Source organism: Biomphalaria glabrata, chromosome 9 (assembly GCF_947242115.1).
Source record: "Biomphalaria glabrata chromosome 9, xgBioGlab47.1, whole genome shotgun sequence".
In the NCBI taxonomy this organism is placed as follows: Eukaryota; Metazoa; Mollusca; class Gastropoda; family Planorbidae; genus Biomphalaria; species Biomphalaria glabrata.
In genome coordinates this window covers 13,739,349-13,755,910 of record NC_074719.1, presented here as the reverse complement: position 1 = coordinate 13,755,910, position 16,562 = coordinate 13,739,349, and the positions used below count along the sequence as shown (strand labels likewise).

Below are 16,562 nucleotides of genomic sequence, written 5' to 3'. Positions count from 1 at the left end.
ACTAATAATTTTCACACTTATAGTTAATCAGAGTATTCTGCTCTTATTTACACTTCCATTTTAAGATTCAGTTTACGTTTTAATGCAATAAAAATTCAGTTATAGAGAAAAAAATAAAGCGATATGAAAAAATTTGGGGGCGATATAATGGAAGCTTAAGAAAAGAGTAAAAAGACGCCATATTGAAAGATCCCTGTTATAAAGTTTACTAAAATACTTCGCTTATTAAAGGGCGTACTTCCGGCTTCTGTAAACAGGGTCACCGGATACACCAAAAAGCTTACTTTTAAAGTATTTGCCTCCATGAATGAAAATCTCCACTATAATGAACTAAGACACTAATAGAACCGTTAATACCGTTTCCAATTAACAACAGTACATTATTTCTATGTTCCCTATTTCAAACGCCTGTTGATATATAGCTATAAATAGATGAAATATAAATCTTGTTTTTCGATCTAATACTGGAACTTTACTGATTTTTTTTAAAAAGAGTTAAATTATTGCAGAGTCAGCAGTTTGAAGAAAGTAAAGATTCCAATTGATCAAAGTAAGGTCTAATAACATGTTCAGAGACGTTGCGCTGTATGTACAGCAACAAACCGACGTGCACTTAGAATCCGTGGCTCCGCGCGCAACGTCAATTTACTGCACAGCAGGAATTTGATTGAATGGAGATGTTGAGAAGATGTTGTGAGGATGTTGCGGCCACCATCTTTCCTTTTAATCTACAACCAAACTGCTAGACTGGCGACGTGAAGACTTGTCCCCTCCCCCCGCCCCTTTTTTTTTTTAAATTTGAAATTCATCAGGCAATCTAATAGCGTACAATGTAGACCATATCTAAGATACTAGTGCATACACAACTCCAGAGGACAGGAAAGAGCTGGGAAGTCGTTTAAAAACTAGCAAGAGACCGCGGAGAGTGGCGTGTTTTTACTGAGGCATTATGTTCCACTAGGAACGTAAAGGAAAGATGATGATGACATACATAGACATTTTATACTGTTACAGTTATGCGTACCTAACTCAGCTATGCTATGTTCTCCATGTCCCGGGGGACGGGGGGAGACAAAATGTCTCAATCTGTGCGAATCATTAAAATGAAACATTCCCTCTTTAGACTAGACGTAAATCATTACATCATATTTTAAATAATTCAAAGACTAGAATTTAAACTGCGCGAATTAATTTTTTTCCAAGCGAACTAACAGACCTATATAATATATATACGTCTATGATCAAACCATAGACCTTTATATTAAATCTAGACTGGAAACAGGAAACAAATTCTTATACGCGACTGATCGATTCACAGACCTATACATATATATATATATATGTATGTACGTAACTCTTTTTCAAGTTCTAAGGGAAGTCGCCCCAAATCAATCTTTTCTGTCATAGAAAAGTAATGATCTTTAGTTTTCAAAGTTTTGAAATAATGCAAAATCATTTCTCGGATTTTCTTTAGAATGGGCTATTAATAACAGAACTATATATTCACGCAAATATATGAAAGAAAGTCATTTCCTGTTAATTTCCATTGAGATAATGTTTCAAAAATCATAGATCGAAATAATTCATGTCTGTTGATTTTAATTATCTTATGTACATTTAAATAAAATGATTACCTAGATCTTTCTAGATTATGTATCTAAAAATTGCAAAATAGGCCTAATAATTATGAGACGAGAGTACATTATAGGTTACATAGGTTAGGGTTGAAAAAAAACTTAAGCCTACTTCTTATAACTACTTTACAAAACAACGCCTTGTTTCAACTATAAAAAAAAAAGTCACATTTTTTGTTTTAAAGATCTCCATGTTCAGTCTTAATATAGGCCCCTATATTATAAGTCTATGGATCGAACTCTTTCACAATTTTATAAACATCCAATTCACATTTCGTGTTGATCTAAATCCCGAAACGAAGCATGTGTAGAAATAAAACGTGTGACATCCAAAGAACGAAACATTTTGTCTGCCAAGATTGAGTAGAAACAAGAAACGAATCTCCCTTGTCGCGAGGTTCCAGGAAGCCACGCTAGATGTCAGGCTGTGAGAACTGACAAAATGTCAACCTGTGCTCATGTAATATGTCATCCCCCTTTTGCTATTGTACCGGTCCATACTTTTTTTTTTATGTGTGTGTGCAATGAGCAGAGGGTGACACCGCAGTGTGTGTGTGTGTCTGTGTGTGTGTGTGCGTGTTTGAGTTATTGCGTGTGTGTGTGTGTGTGTATACAGCAGGTGATGTAGAGTGCATGTGTTTTGTGTGACTGACACAAAGATTGGCGAAGGTATAGTAAGGCTGGCACAAAGATTAGAACATGGTGTTACCAACTGATTTCAATCATTTGGCTTATCCCCCCCCCTGCTCTCTCTCTCTCTTTCTCTCTCTCTCTCCATATGGCTTCTCCTGTCTCGGTAGACAACCCTGCAATAGATGAGCCCAAATGCTTCACTGCTGTTTATTTCCTTGACTTAAGTCCGGACAGAATCTGTTGTGCTTAAACAAGCCACTGTTCTGGAGAGGTAAACTTTGCCACAGTTCTGGAGAGGTAAACTTTGCCACAGTTCTGGAGAGGTAAACTTTGCCACAGTTCCCCCTGCAGGAACATGTTTTCACCTAGCTGATAGAGTACAGTCTCTCCTAAACATCAATGCACATTGCAGAGTATATGAAGTAATACTCTGTTATGAAGGTGCTCATGTAATTTTAAAGATATACTAAGTTCGATAACTGAAGAATAAACATCTTCAAACAGTTTGACCAAATTACAAAAAAAGTTTTTTCTTTCTTCTCTTGTCTAACCCTGAATGTAAACCTGTAGTCAATATTAGGGTTTCCACTAATATCCCCATCCCAGAATGCATGTCACGACGTCTGGTGTTTATAAACAAGGGTTAGCTGTTTCCGTCTTCAAGAGATAACAATTGTCTTTCAAATCAAAGACACGTGGGGGCGCTTGCGCTAGGGCGTCCATCCTTTATATCAACTCGTCAGTACGTGTGGTCTGAGAAATCAGCACAGTAAAAGGGGGGGGGGGAGGAGCGAGGGGGGGGGCTGTTGGACAAAGTTTTAAGAAAGTTCCCTTTTCTGTTTTGGGATCCCGACCCCTGCCTCACACTATCGATCTCCTACCTCACAAATGAACCTTACAAATCATGTGTGTGTGTGTGTGAATGTTGGTTGATATGTGTGCTCATTGGTATGCGAGCTTGACCTCACGTCACGCTGCAGAGTTTGCAGGTTAGCTTAGCTAATTAAACACAATGGTTGGGGCGTGGATCTCCAAACGAGAGTGAGTCAAACACTAAAAGCAAAGAAATAGTCTGGGGCGGAGGGAGATAGGTGGCGCTCCGTGCAGCGAGATAATAATGGATAATACTAGCACACGTGCTAATCTAAGTCGATGGTGAGATTTTTTTTTTTACAGAAAGTTTGCGATAGGTCTACTAGTTCAAATGACCACATATCAATTTATAAAAATAAAACTTTCTCTAATTTAAAAAAAAGTTATATTTAACTACTGCATAAAGTAGGAAGAAAGTTATTTATCAAAGCAAAAGTCAACGTGTGACTTTGGAGTAACAGAGACAACGTATGCAAGACGCCGGATGAATAGCAAAGTAAAACCCACAAGGACGAGGACCGACTCAATAGGATGTGCATAAAATGGCAGGCAAACAAAAAAAACGAAGGTGTTTGAATTTAGTGGTGAACTTGTTTTTAGAATGAAATTAGCAGACGTATTCCCAAGGTGACCTGAAACAAAGGTCATGGAGTCTCAACCAGTATAAGCCATACGGCTTTCTAATTTTCAAACCAAAAATGTCATTAGCCATTATTTATAACAGGCCTAAACACATTTTCTTACTTGATATTCTATTATAGAGCCTACTTTCCATTAACTCAAGCTGGAGTCACGAAAACTGTTATGTAAGTCTACGTGAAACTAGAAATCTACAACATAAATCTCATTTTTGTTCTCCTCTATGCCTACGAGTTTAACAGTAGTCCGAGCTGAGATCTACATATTTTGCCACATCCAATGCACACACTAACACACGTAGGCCTGCGCATAACAGTAAAACATCTAAGCAATGTTACTCTAAAAATGATGCAAAAAGTCAAACCAAATTATGCCAGGAAAACTTAATGATGTTATTGTCAACTAATATTTTTAAACTAATGTCTAACAAGAAAAACATAAAAAAATAATTAAAAAAAAAAGCTTATACGAAGTGTAATTATATAAATTAGTCATGTCATTAAATTTGTAACAGATCTAGACCAACAACAATAAATCTGTGCGATTAGAAATATTTTACCAAATGTTTTTATTTAGCGCTTTTTCGTGCTTTTAGCTTTCTCAATACGCAATGATCCTATCACTTGTCTGGTCCAGTTGGGAAAATGGGAGGGGGGGGGGAAGGGATATCTGGAATTCGAACTCATGGCTCACGCCTCCTCAAGCCGACATACTAAACACTCTACTAGTGGGGTGATTTGAAAAATAGAAGATTGTATAGTTATCTATTGTTTGTTTCAAACTTACTTTAAAGCGGCGACCTATAAAGGGGACCAATTCAGCTTATACCACCACTTCAGTTACAATTTCTTCCCCTTGTTCGAGATACCAAACAAATCAATTAATTACCAATAGATAATTAACTAAGTTGTAAAATTTTGTTTTTATTCTTGTGTTGTCAGGCTAAAGAAATAGTTGTGCGATATTTAAGATCGATCCGAGTTTGGGTGTCGGAAAATAATGTGTACGAGCTTTTTACCAGACAGACAGATATAGTGTAAAAATTCTTTTGGGGAGAATGTTTAAAGTCCGAAAGTCGTAATAATCTTGCCTATTAATACTATATGTGATAAAAATATACGTATGAGTAAAGGTTAGAAAAGGATGAATATATATATATTAATTTTATATATAAAATCAAATGAACACATCAAATGGCCACGTTGTGCTCAATGTAGGATTGACCAAGATGGCTTGGCAACAATTCCTGTCAATATGTATTCAATCTATCTGGCGGCGAACATCTTCTGACACCAAGTGAATGTTATTTATACATTACACTGATCTTTGAGTACCTCAGCCAATGATGGCATCTTAATGTTGTTAGGTACATTTGAAGCAGACGACAGGTAACTTGCAGACATATAATGGTAAGGAAGCTTGATCTGCCCTAGTCCCCAACCTAACTAGAGGTACATAAATCTGACAGAAATATCCTTGCCTCAGTTTTATTATTTTTACACTTAAGTTTATGTTCAAATATGTTGTTTTCCATTTAGGTTTTTTTTTCTACATAGATGTTCTTTACCCGTATCAGTTCTCTCTACATAGATGTTCTTTACCCGTATCAGTTCTTACTACTTAGATGTTCTTTACTCGTATCAGTTCTTACTACTTAGATGTTCTTTACTCGTACCAGTTCTCTCTACATAGATGTTCTTTACCCGTATCAGTTCTCTCTACATAGATGTTCTTTACCCGTAGCAGTTCTTTCTACTTAGATGTTCTTTACCCGTATCAGTTCTTACTACTTAGATGTTCTTTACCCGTATCAGTTCTCTCTACATAGATGTTCTTTACCCGTATCAGTTCTCTCTACATAGATGTTCTTTACCCGTATCAGTTCTTTCTACTTAGATGTTCTTTACCCGTATCAGTTCTTACTACTTAGATGTTCTTTACCCGTATCAGTTCTCTCTACTTAGATGTTCTTTACCCGTATCAGTTCTTACTACATAGATGTTCTTTACCCGTATCAGTTCTCTCTACATAGATGTTCTTTACCCGTATCAGTTCTCTCTACATAGATGTTCTTTACCCGTATCAGTTCTCTCTACATAGATGTTCTTTACCCGTATCAGTTCTTACTACATAGATGTTCTTTACCCGTATCAGTTCTCTCTACATAGATGTTCTTTACCCGTATCAGTTCTCTCTACATAGATGTTCTTTACCCGTATCAGTTCTCTCTACATAGATGTTCTTTACCCGTATCAGTTCTCTCTACATAGATGTTCTTTACCCGTATCAGTTCTTACTACATAGATGTTCTTTACCCGTATCAGTTCTCTCTACATAGATGTTCTTTACTCGTATCAGTTCTCTCTACATAGATGTTCTTTACCCGTATCAGTTCTCTCTACATAGATGTTCTTTACCCGTATCAGTTCTCTCTACATAGATGTTCTTTACCCGTATCAGTTCTCTCTACATAGATGTTCTTTACCCGTATTAGTTCTTTCTACATATTTGTTTTTCCCTCAACAATTTTTCTCTGACAGTTTTGATGATGTGCTAAACTATTCTGCTTTCCCCCCCCCCCCCCTCCCCCACTACAAATATTACCACCATCAATTTATGCACAAACATAATCACACCATAACCACACCATAATCACAACTCTGACAGGAAGAGTACAAAATAAAATGTACAAACAATTCTAGTTCTCTTGTATCTGAATGGGTGCAGTGGGAAATTAAAAAGTCTGGCGCCACCCCGAAGAAAAAAAAAAGGAGGCGAAACAAAGTCCAGACAATGGAAGTATACAAACTATCACAGACATTTTTCTCCGGGCGACAGACGGGACGGATTACTCACTCAGTAGAAAGTGCACTCACCATTAATAAATCTTATTTTCACTCTTTTATAGCTCTCCCCGCCCCAAACACTTTTTAGAAAAAAAAACTTCACCCCTTTCTCACTTTTGTGGGAATTTTGTTTTTTCCTCTCGCGAGTACAACATGGCGTCACCACCCCCCCCCCCCCCCCCCAATCCATGACATGTATGCGCGTAATAAGTTTCAGTTTCCAGAATTAAAGCACAACTACAAGGTCTGGAGGGGCAGCCACTCTTAATTTTAAAAAAATATTTTTTTGATCTAATTATTATTATTATATTATTATAATCTAAATACATTTTTTAAATTCTCCTGTAGCAGTGAAACCTTGAGACTTTGGAAATATGAGAAGAGAGTAAGAGGGAGAGCGAGAGCAAAGAGTGAAGCTACGGTAGAGCTAGTGCAGAGAGAGAGAGAGAGAGAGAGAGAGAGAGAGAGAGCGGGCAGAGAGAAGGAAGAGAGAACAAAAGAGAGCACACAGAAAAGGAGTGTAGAAAAAAAAAGAGTCAAGATAGAAATGGAGAAACAGAGGTGAATGTCAAAGTCTCTGTAATGCTCTATACTCTCTAGTATTACGTACATTTACAGTAACGACCTTATAAATGGTCAAGTCTTTTTCTTTTTATTATTACAAAGTTTCTATCAACTCACTCGGTCAGTCCTTCTGGTACAAATCTTGTACACGCCATTTCTCCTATTTTCCATTTCGGATCAAGTTGAAATTTTGTACATATCCATTGTCGAATGATAACAGACATATTAATCAAAAAAATTAACCAACTAGTTAACTAATTAGTGGTAATTAATTAATTTGGTTTTATCTAGAAAAAGGGAGACAATTCTTATACCATTGAGAGAGCTATAAATGTGTGGTTCCTTTCCTCGTATAAGTTTTTTTAAAAAGTATTTTTTAAAATTTTGCTTTTTAAATTTATTTATTCAGTAACATTGATTACATTCACATTTTATACACAATACAGAAGACAAAACAATGTGATGAAGTTTAAGAGGGCGACATCATCCTGACTAAAAGTTTTACACGTCTTATATAGTTTATAAGCTATAAGCTTGAAGGGTAATTCAGTGGTGAAGCATACCGGCAGAGGCGGTCCCAGGCCCCACGCCCTATGGGGGCACTGCAATAATGAGAATCCTTGGTCCATTTGTTACCGATGGCTCATCGTATTAGTGATTCTGATATGACAATCTCCTAGGGCCCCGCACATTGCCAAGGCCGCCTCTGGTAAGGGAATAAAAAAAAAGTCCCTTGCGGTCTATAAGGCAGATGTTGTAAAGGTCATCTGTTTCTGTGGCCTTCGGTTAACGAGGGTGTCACGTGGCCAGCACAACGACCAACCACCTTTACGTTTCCCCAACTAATGTCAGGTACCCATTAGAGCTGGGTGGACTCAGAGGCGTCCAAAGATCCCGAAATTAAAAATCCCAGTCTTCACCAGGATTCGAACCTGGACCCGGGACCCCCGGTTCGGAAGTCAAGCGCTTTACCGGAATAGAGAGAATTAATTTCTTACACTAACAGCACGTAACATTTAGTCATTACTTTGTACCAGGCATTCAAATTATCCTATTTCGCTTAAAAAGATGTTACTCTTTTTATTATCCTGAAACCTTTGTGATATCTGAACACTAAGCTATTCTGACTAACTTTGCATGGAATATGTGACGAATGAATCATGCATAAGCTCATTGTCAGCGAAATTGCAGTCTCTACTGAGATACCCAGCACTGAACTCATGGATAATTAGTCAGATAGAATGCCGGCTTTAAAAGGTCATCTATTTCCATTGTATCGAGTCAGACCGCCCAGCTGGCACATTGACCAAGATAAAAATCAAGAAGTGTTGCTTATAATAGTCCGTGCGGAATAGTTTAGAACTGTATGTATGCATTATTTAAACAAATAACAACATTACTTGCAACAACAATTTTCATTGCTATGTCTATGAAAGAAAAGAAGGTTTGAATCCACCCATTCATTCATTTCTTCTTCATTAATCAATCTATAAAAATGATAACGATTTCATATTGTACATCGAACCACACTCTATTTTTTTTTGTTTGGTTTTATTCTGTTCTAAGTGTATTAGACCAAGAGGTAAGTTATTTTAATCACAATGAAAATATTTAGCACAAATCCACTTCAAACTCTACAGCACACAGATAGTCACTAATTAAAATATTTAGCACAGATCCACTTCAAACTCTACAGCACACAGATAGTCATTCATTTAAAATAAAAATGAAACATAGATCTCGATAAATTCTCTCTACAAAAAGTCAACAATGAAAAGCCAGGAGGTAAAGTGTAGGCTGGTAAAACAATTATCTCCCTTCACCCCCAGATGACAGATTATACCTAGAAGTACTGCTAAGATGTTGGTGATAAGTCAAAAAGTAAAAACAAAAAAACAAAAAAACTCGCTAGAAGGCTAGAATGAAAAAACAATCCACTGACCTATATAGAAGCGTAAGAAAAAGAAACTGATTTAGTCACAGCAGGACAAAAAATCTTTCTGTTGGTGCATGACATTGTAACTAAGTTGACCATGTCGAGTCAATACATAAGTTGACCATGTCGAGTCAATACATAAGTTGGCCATGTCGAATCAATACATAAGTTGACCATGTCGAGTCAATACATAAGTTGGCCATGTCAAATCAATACATAAGTTGACCTTGTCAAGTCAATACGTAAGTTGGCCATGTCGAAACAACACATAAGTTGGTCATGTTGAGTCAATACATAAGTTGACCTTGTAGAGTCAATACAAAAGTTGGCTATGTTGAGTCAACACATAAGTTGGTCATGTTGAGTCAATACAGCATACTTTCAGTAATGTTACATTTATTTTTTTTTTATTTTGTACATTCGATTTTAGTCTAAGCAGATCGAGTTGATGATTGTGAGGGTCAAAAGCTGGCCAAATCAACATGCCACTACAAGGTAAATGCCAATTGGAATTACCTTTTGGGGATTTTATTTTCTATTTTGACTAATAAAATAATAGAAAGAGAGAGAGAAAGAAGGTATGGATATAAATCATAAATCTTTTGTTATAAGTTTATTTCTTAACCAGACATTCTATTGTTGCAAAACTATCACAAACTTGTAATAACTTACAAGTTTGTCTTCAGAAAACAACAGAACTAAAATCTTTACTTCAGTTTAAAATGCGAAATAAAAGTTGTTCTTTTTTATTAAATTCACATATGTTTCAAATAGAAAAAAGTTTTATTTATTTTGAAGTTGCAATGTTTATTGTATATTTAGCACCCTCTTAGTATTAATGTTTGCAAGAAGAAGAAAAAAAAAGAAGATATTCCCAGATTTAGTAACTAGAACTTATTTTTGGCTCACCCTATTAGCCAGTCAGGAGTGAGGCGTGTCGTCACAAGGGGGGAAACTTTTGATGTTGAGTCCACCTGGCAACTTCTTAAAAGTCTTGACGGATTTCTCCAAATGTCTTTGGCCAGGTAATTATGTCATGTTTCGAATGGTGGATGCGAGAAGGGGAGTCAGGGGAGTGAGAGAGCAAGAGATGAAACTGCATGAAATTGCACATCAGGGAGCCTTGTAGCTCTTTCAATCAAGGTAAATTTTTTTGTACTGCGAAATGCATATTCTTTTACAAAAAAAAAAATATATTTTTTTAGTCTTTTTTTTTCCTCTAGACCAGTGATTCCCAAAGTGGTCTATATAGACCCCCAGGGGTCTACGAAAGTGAAAAAACAAATTGGGGGTCTATGAGATGTCCACGGGGGTCTACGATAATAGATTTCATTTAAGTATTTTAAGCACGTTGTGACTTTAATATTTACATATTAATTTAATTCTTCACACTAACATATAATGTGTGCATAAGTTAATCCTTTAAATATTTATCCTGCTATTCAAACGAAAAATTGTTGTGTATTTAATTTCAATAATTATTTAAATAACTTAATTTTGTCTACATGTAAGTAATGTTTAGCAAAAAGAAATGTAAACTGTATAGCGTTGATTATTTAAAATTGTTCATTCCTTCCTTATCAAACATGCCATTGCCTTTTTATGACGATATGAAATTAATTACGCTTGAGAATCAACTGAGACAATGTCACCCTGATAAAAAAAAATTAGAAAAACTTTCGAACATTCAAATTTAAAGATAAAGTTCAGAATAGACCCACAAAATCTCTTCGACATCATATAGAGAAGATGATGGTTTGTGGGTGTCTTACACTATCTGTTTACTTATAGCAAAATAGGCGCTTGACTACCGAACCTGGGCTCCTGGATTCGAATCTCTGTGAATTTTTAATTTCATGATTTTTAAGGCTCCCCTGGGTCCACCCAACTCTAATGGGTACCTGACTTATGTTAGGAAAAGTAAAGGCGGTTGGTCGTTGTGCTGCCCACATGACACCATGCTCGTTAACCGTAGGCCACAGAAACATATAATCTTAACACCATCACAAGGTCTGAAAGGGAAACTTCACTTTTTTATGACAAAACACGTAAAACATTAAAGGTAAAACATTGATTTTACTCGCCGTTGTAGTAGTAAACACTGTTTTACACAAACCTACACCTGGTATTATTAAAAGAACTGCTTTAAGCAACACTACAGTTCAAGGACACGTCGGTGGCATGAGTTATAAAATATTAAAAGCTTATTATTATTTGCAAACGACATATATACAGTTTGGGATCTGCGGTGTCATAGGCCATGACAGGGTGTAGTGATGTGTGTTGCAAACTGCATTAGGGTCGCCGTCTCCTTATTTTTACTCAGGATTGACCCACAAAACCTTTCCCATGTTTGAATATAGTTGCAAGGCAGGAGAGTTTTGAATTCAGTTTTACTTAAGGCTAGGTGGGTAGCCAGCCAAGGCTAATGCGCCCTTCATGCTTGACGCTTACTGGCTTTGCCCCTTCTCCTGTTAGTGATAACATGTTTGCGGACTCAATATATATCTTGAAAGATCAAGAAATACGCCAGAAACTGCTCTTTGCGAAAACTTTATTAATTAATTAATATTTAATGTTTGAAGCACTACTTCATAGAACAACAAATTCCTATTTGAAACATAACATCTGTAGCAACGGATGATAAGCCTGCAAAAAGACATTCCCAGTTTGTTTGGTGATTCCAGCAGTACATATTAATTTTTATTTTAATTGGTTTCAATTTGAATTTTATCAATAAAAAAAAAAGATAGATCTCTATAATTGAATCTGTAGCTTTAAATTACTTCTTCACTTTTCAACTTACTACAGATAGAAATTAGTTGTAAAACAATGTTGATGAATTTGAAAAAAATTTGCAAGTTAAACAGGGGGTCTACCGAAAACCAGAAAACAAGGCAAGGGGTCTACGAGAGAAAAAAGTTTGGGAACCACTGCTCTAGACCAAGTACCATTACTCTGTTCTTTGTTTTACATAAATCAGTTGTTTTTTTTTGCCTCAGAAACAGTTTCTTTTAAATTTTATTTATTTATTTGTGTGTGGGTTTATTCATTGAGCTCTTATCAGTCATATTTCAGATTATAAGTTTGATATGCAGACGTTTTGCTACCAACTATCACACTTATTACTTTTATGTAAGTAAAACAACAACAACTACACAATACAGTGTGTATACCATCATTCTCTAAATATTAAAAATATATGGATATTATCCATATCCCAAAAGCCGGCCTCTACATTAAAATTGAGTAATTAAATATCACGTAATGTACGCGTCAAGGTCTCATGGTCTGGATAAATACGTTTTTAACAACAATTTAAGCTCTTACTGCAGTCAAGGTTTCATTGTTTGGGTAAATAAGATAAAATAATATGATAGTATTAATTAGCTTCGAGCAAATACTATAACATGCTGATCTCATACAGTAGACATTATAATTTCCATATTACTAAAAATAGATTTCTAGCTAGTTTGAACAGTGGGAGAAACGAAGATGAGTCTGGATAACTTACATTATAATATTTAACCCTATAATCCTAACGTATAATTATGAAACAGTACACAAAGTAATTCTTGCGATTCTTTGATTGCCTCGTGTTTTTCTTTTTTTCCAGATCAATCTAGTTACGTTTTTTAGACAGCACATCTCTGTGAGAAATCTTCAGCTGTCCCACTCATCCATTGACAAGAAGCAAGAAAATGTAGAATGGGAAGAGCAATGAGTTCAATTTCTTTTTTAAACGGTTCCTTTCTTTAATCAACAATTATGTCCCTTAGCTCAAAATAATCTTTGAATCATTCTAAAAAATAAACTTGGACTCAACAAAAAATTCGAAAAAAAAAATGAAATCTGTTTTTCTTCTATAATCGAAATTTTGAAATATGTCTTCTAAATACGCAGATCTCTATGTATCATGACTAGCTAAATGAAAATTTTTAGAAAGGCGAAGAACTTTTTAAATATTACGACTACCTAATAACATTTTTCGAGTAAAAAAAAGACACAGATCTCTAAATACCAAGACTAACTACATTTACTAGATCGTTAGAATCATAAATAATGAATGAATACAAGTAACACTGACCATAACCTATACGTCCCCCCCCCCCTTTTACATTCAGACGTGTACATCTTGCACAAAGTGCATCGAAAGGACTAGCAATACAAGAGACATTATTTTTATATTTTACAGAGAACTGAAGAGAAAATAAAAGGGCGAAAAATATATACACTATTCATAATACAATTCCTCTTATCAGCTTTTTAAAATTCTTCATGGGATCAGGAATAATAAAAAATCTAGACACGGTTCTCGGAAATTGTTCGAACGATTCTCCAAGAAATTTGACAATTCATGTATATGTTTGAGAAAAAAACAACACTTGCTAATTGGCCAGCGAAAGGTAAGTGTGGTTTACCATTTTAATTTTCTCAAAATATAATCATCTTAAAATCGAATTTGGTTTGGATATCTATATCTTGAACACGTCAGTGGATATTCATGTTTATATGCACTATAGAGTTAGATAAAAAAAACTAAGAGCTGTTGTTCCATTAGTATAGTTCCATGGATAAATCATATTGACGTTTTGAATCAATTTGCGCACCGTCTTATGTAGAATTAAGTCGGACTGCTGTCTTTTTATGGATCTATAATCTGGATCTATAGCACCAAACTAGAATTTTATATACTATGAAAGATTTACACAAGGGCGTAACCAGAATTTTTTTCGGGGTGGGGTTGGGATAGGGGTTGGATAATAATTTTTCCTTCTTTATTATCCACCACTCATTAGTTATTAAGAGCAAAGTATTCAGGAGGAATTGTTTTTTTTTAAAGTGTTCTTATGTTGTTTGTTTAGGATTTAAATCTGACACGGCTCCGAGAAACTTGGTCAGTTGCCTTTGCACAATTTTTTGCCAAAAAAAAAAAAAAGGCAACTATCCATATAGCCAACCAAAATGTCACTTGAGCCAAATAATCAATTAACATGGTCTAGAGTCGAATGATTCCAAATCCATTTTGGCCTCGGGGGCCAAATAAATTTCGGACACAAATGTCAGGGGCCGCATCGACGTTAAAAGTTGTTGAGTCCAATGTGACGTTATTAGAAAACTTATACCAACTCTGTCTGGTACAAATGATTTCTTCCACTTCCCGTTCTCGGATCATGTTGAAACTTTGCACAATCTCAAACAAAACATGAACCAATCAAAAAATAAACCAATTAATCAAATAATTAGTGATAATTAAACAATTTTGTGTTTTATAGAAAAGGGAAATAAATGTTACATTATTTTATACTTATAGTATTGATCTTATATGGTTGCAAATGTGCAGTTTTCCCCCTTATATGTAAAATTCTTTTTTTTATAAAGTACTTTTTTATATTTTGTGTTTCATGTGGCTTATTTGTATGGGGGCGGAAATAGCCCGCGGGGCCGTAGTTTGGGCCTCACTGGTCAAGTCATTATTTCACCTATTTGAAAGTAACATCCACAAATGAGGTCTTGATGTAGATCTCTATTAATCCTGTCTATTTCATGTCCATGTGGCAGGGAAATTTCGTTCAACAACAACTGACGTTTGCAAGTAGTTCGGTAATGAGTTATTTCCCCTTCTTTTTTTTTCCCCCTACGAGTACTTCTACTCATGCGAAGTAACATTTCTTCTCTAAGTGCCAGGATGTCAGAATCTAGGACAAGGTCTCCAGGTGACCTACTTCAAACTGTAAGGATTTTTTTTTTTTGTAAAGAGATTATTGTTTGATATATGAGTCTGGGAAATAGGGTAGACCTCACCGAAATGAATGCAACTTACAACTTACTACAATAGAAATACTTGGGTAGAAATACAATGCGTTTCGGACCTTATGTATATGAGAGAGAAAGAGAGAGAGAGAGAGAGAGAGAGAGGGAGAGAGGGGGGGGGAAGAGCAAAGATGACACACAAGATAATCATATATTAATCATATTGGAGGCGCGGTGGCTGAGCGGTAAAGCGCCTGGCTTCCGAACCGGGGACCGGGGTTCGAATCCTGGTGAAGACTGGGATTTTCAATTTCGGGATCTTCGGGCGCCTCTGAGTCCACCCAGTTCTAATGGGTACCAGACATTAGTTAGGGAAAAGTAAAGGCGGTTGGTCGTTGTGCTGGCCACAATACACCCTTGTTAACCGTAGGCCACAGAAACAGATGACCTTTACATCATCTGCCCTATAGACCACAAGGTCTGAAAGGGGAACTTTTTTTTTTAAATCATATATTAAACTAAAACTACGCAACGCCTAAGAAAGAAGACTTTGAAATCCGATTTGTCAAGCACATTATCGTTCCCATAAATCATTTAATCCAGATTCTTTCTCGGATTAAAAAGGGGGAGGGAGTGAAAGGGGCGAGTTAAAAAAATGTTCCATAGTTTTTTAATCTAACGTTCAATGTTAGTAAGAAACAAATAATCGCTCTATAAGCTGTCTAAAGGTGGTACTGTCTTTTTCTTTTTTAAAACAGTATTTGTCATGTTTTTCTTGTTCTAAAGTAAACAAGGGGGAGGGAGTGAAAGGGGCGAGTTAAAAAAATGTTCCATAGTTTTTTAATCTAACATTCAATGTTAGTAAGAAACAAATAATCGCTCTACAAATACTATAACAAATGTGCTCAATTTAATGTTCACTGATTTAATCAGGCACGTAGATCTACACATACTGCCGTGCCTATATCATTGTAGTACGATTGTACAAAGTATCATCTGATGGGGAAGGCGATAAGCGTTGATCATCAGCTGTACGTTTACTTTGCAGTCAGAGTCAGGTTACTATGTAAATACATAGCTAATCAAAACCCAAGAGTCTACAATTTAGTAGAGAGAATTTCGATGAATTGTTTCGTTTTCTGATATCTTAGTTTTTAAATATAAATTTAAGACGTTATATATAAAAAAAGATAATTACTTCCTACGCGTATCCATGCGTCAATATAATTGTGCATGTTAATTAGAAAATGGTCAGAAAATGGATGAGCTTTTTTTACAGATCTAATCAGAGTGTAAGGAAGCTTTACACTCAATGCAGGTCGACCAAAGTGGCTCGTGGACTAAATTTCTTCTTTGGCATCATCATTGATTTCTCAAAAAGGTACGATGCGCGAAAAAGGATGCGCGAAAAAGGATGCGCGACGGCACTTAGACTCCCTTTGGCTTTGTAAAAAACTCGAAGCTGGCGTTCCATGAGTATAGTTCCATGATAAGATGTTAGTTAGAGAATTAAGCCCTAATAAGTCATTGGCTTCCTGGCTGATCCAGGCAACCTAGCAAATGGAATAAAATACCTTTTGTGCAAATGTCGGATGTATTCCTTCAGTCCAAAAGCAAATTTCTTTATTGACACAACTGCTATTGCAAAAATTTCTGAGCGTTTAAAATAATTTTTTGTAATAA

The 16,562-nt window shown here is 35.8% G+C and overlaps 1 protein-coding gene across 6 annotated transcripts in view; it reads right to left on the bottom strand.

Moving 5' to 3' along the window:
* Positions 1–16,562, bottom strand: part of LOC106074645 (SH2 domain-containing protein 3C-like) — a 76,653-nt gene that overhangs the window by 14,391 nt on the left and 45,700 nt on the right. The window contains exon 1 of one of the 6 annotated variants that reach the window (XM_056041931.1): positions 1,906–2,123. The exons of 4 other annotated variants lie outside the window; for them this stretch is intronic. The gene's annotated coding sequence lies outside the window, so the exon portion shown is untranslated. Of the gene's footprint in view, positions 1–1,746; positions 1,797–1,905; positions 2,124–16,562 lie in introns of those variants that run through there. One more of the 6 variants, XM_056041933.1, reaches the window with a different exon arrangement.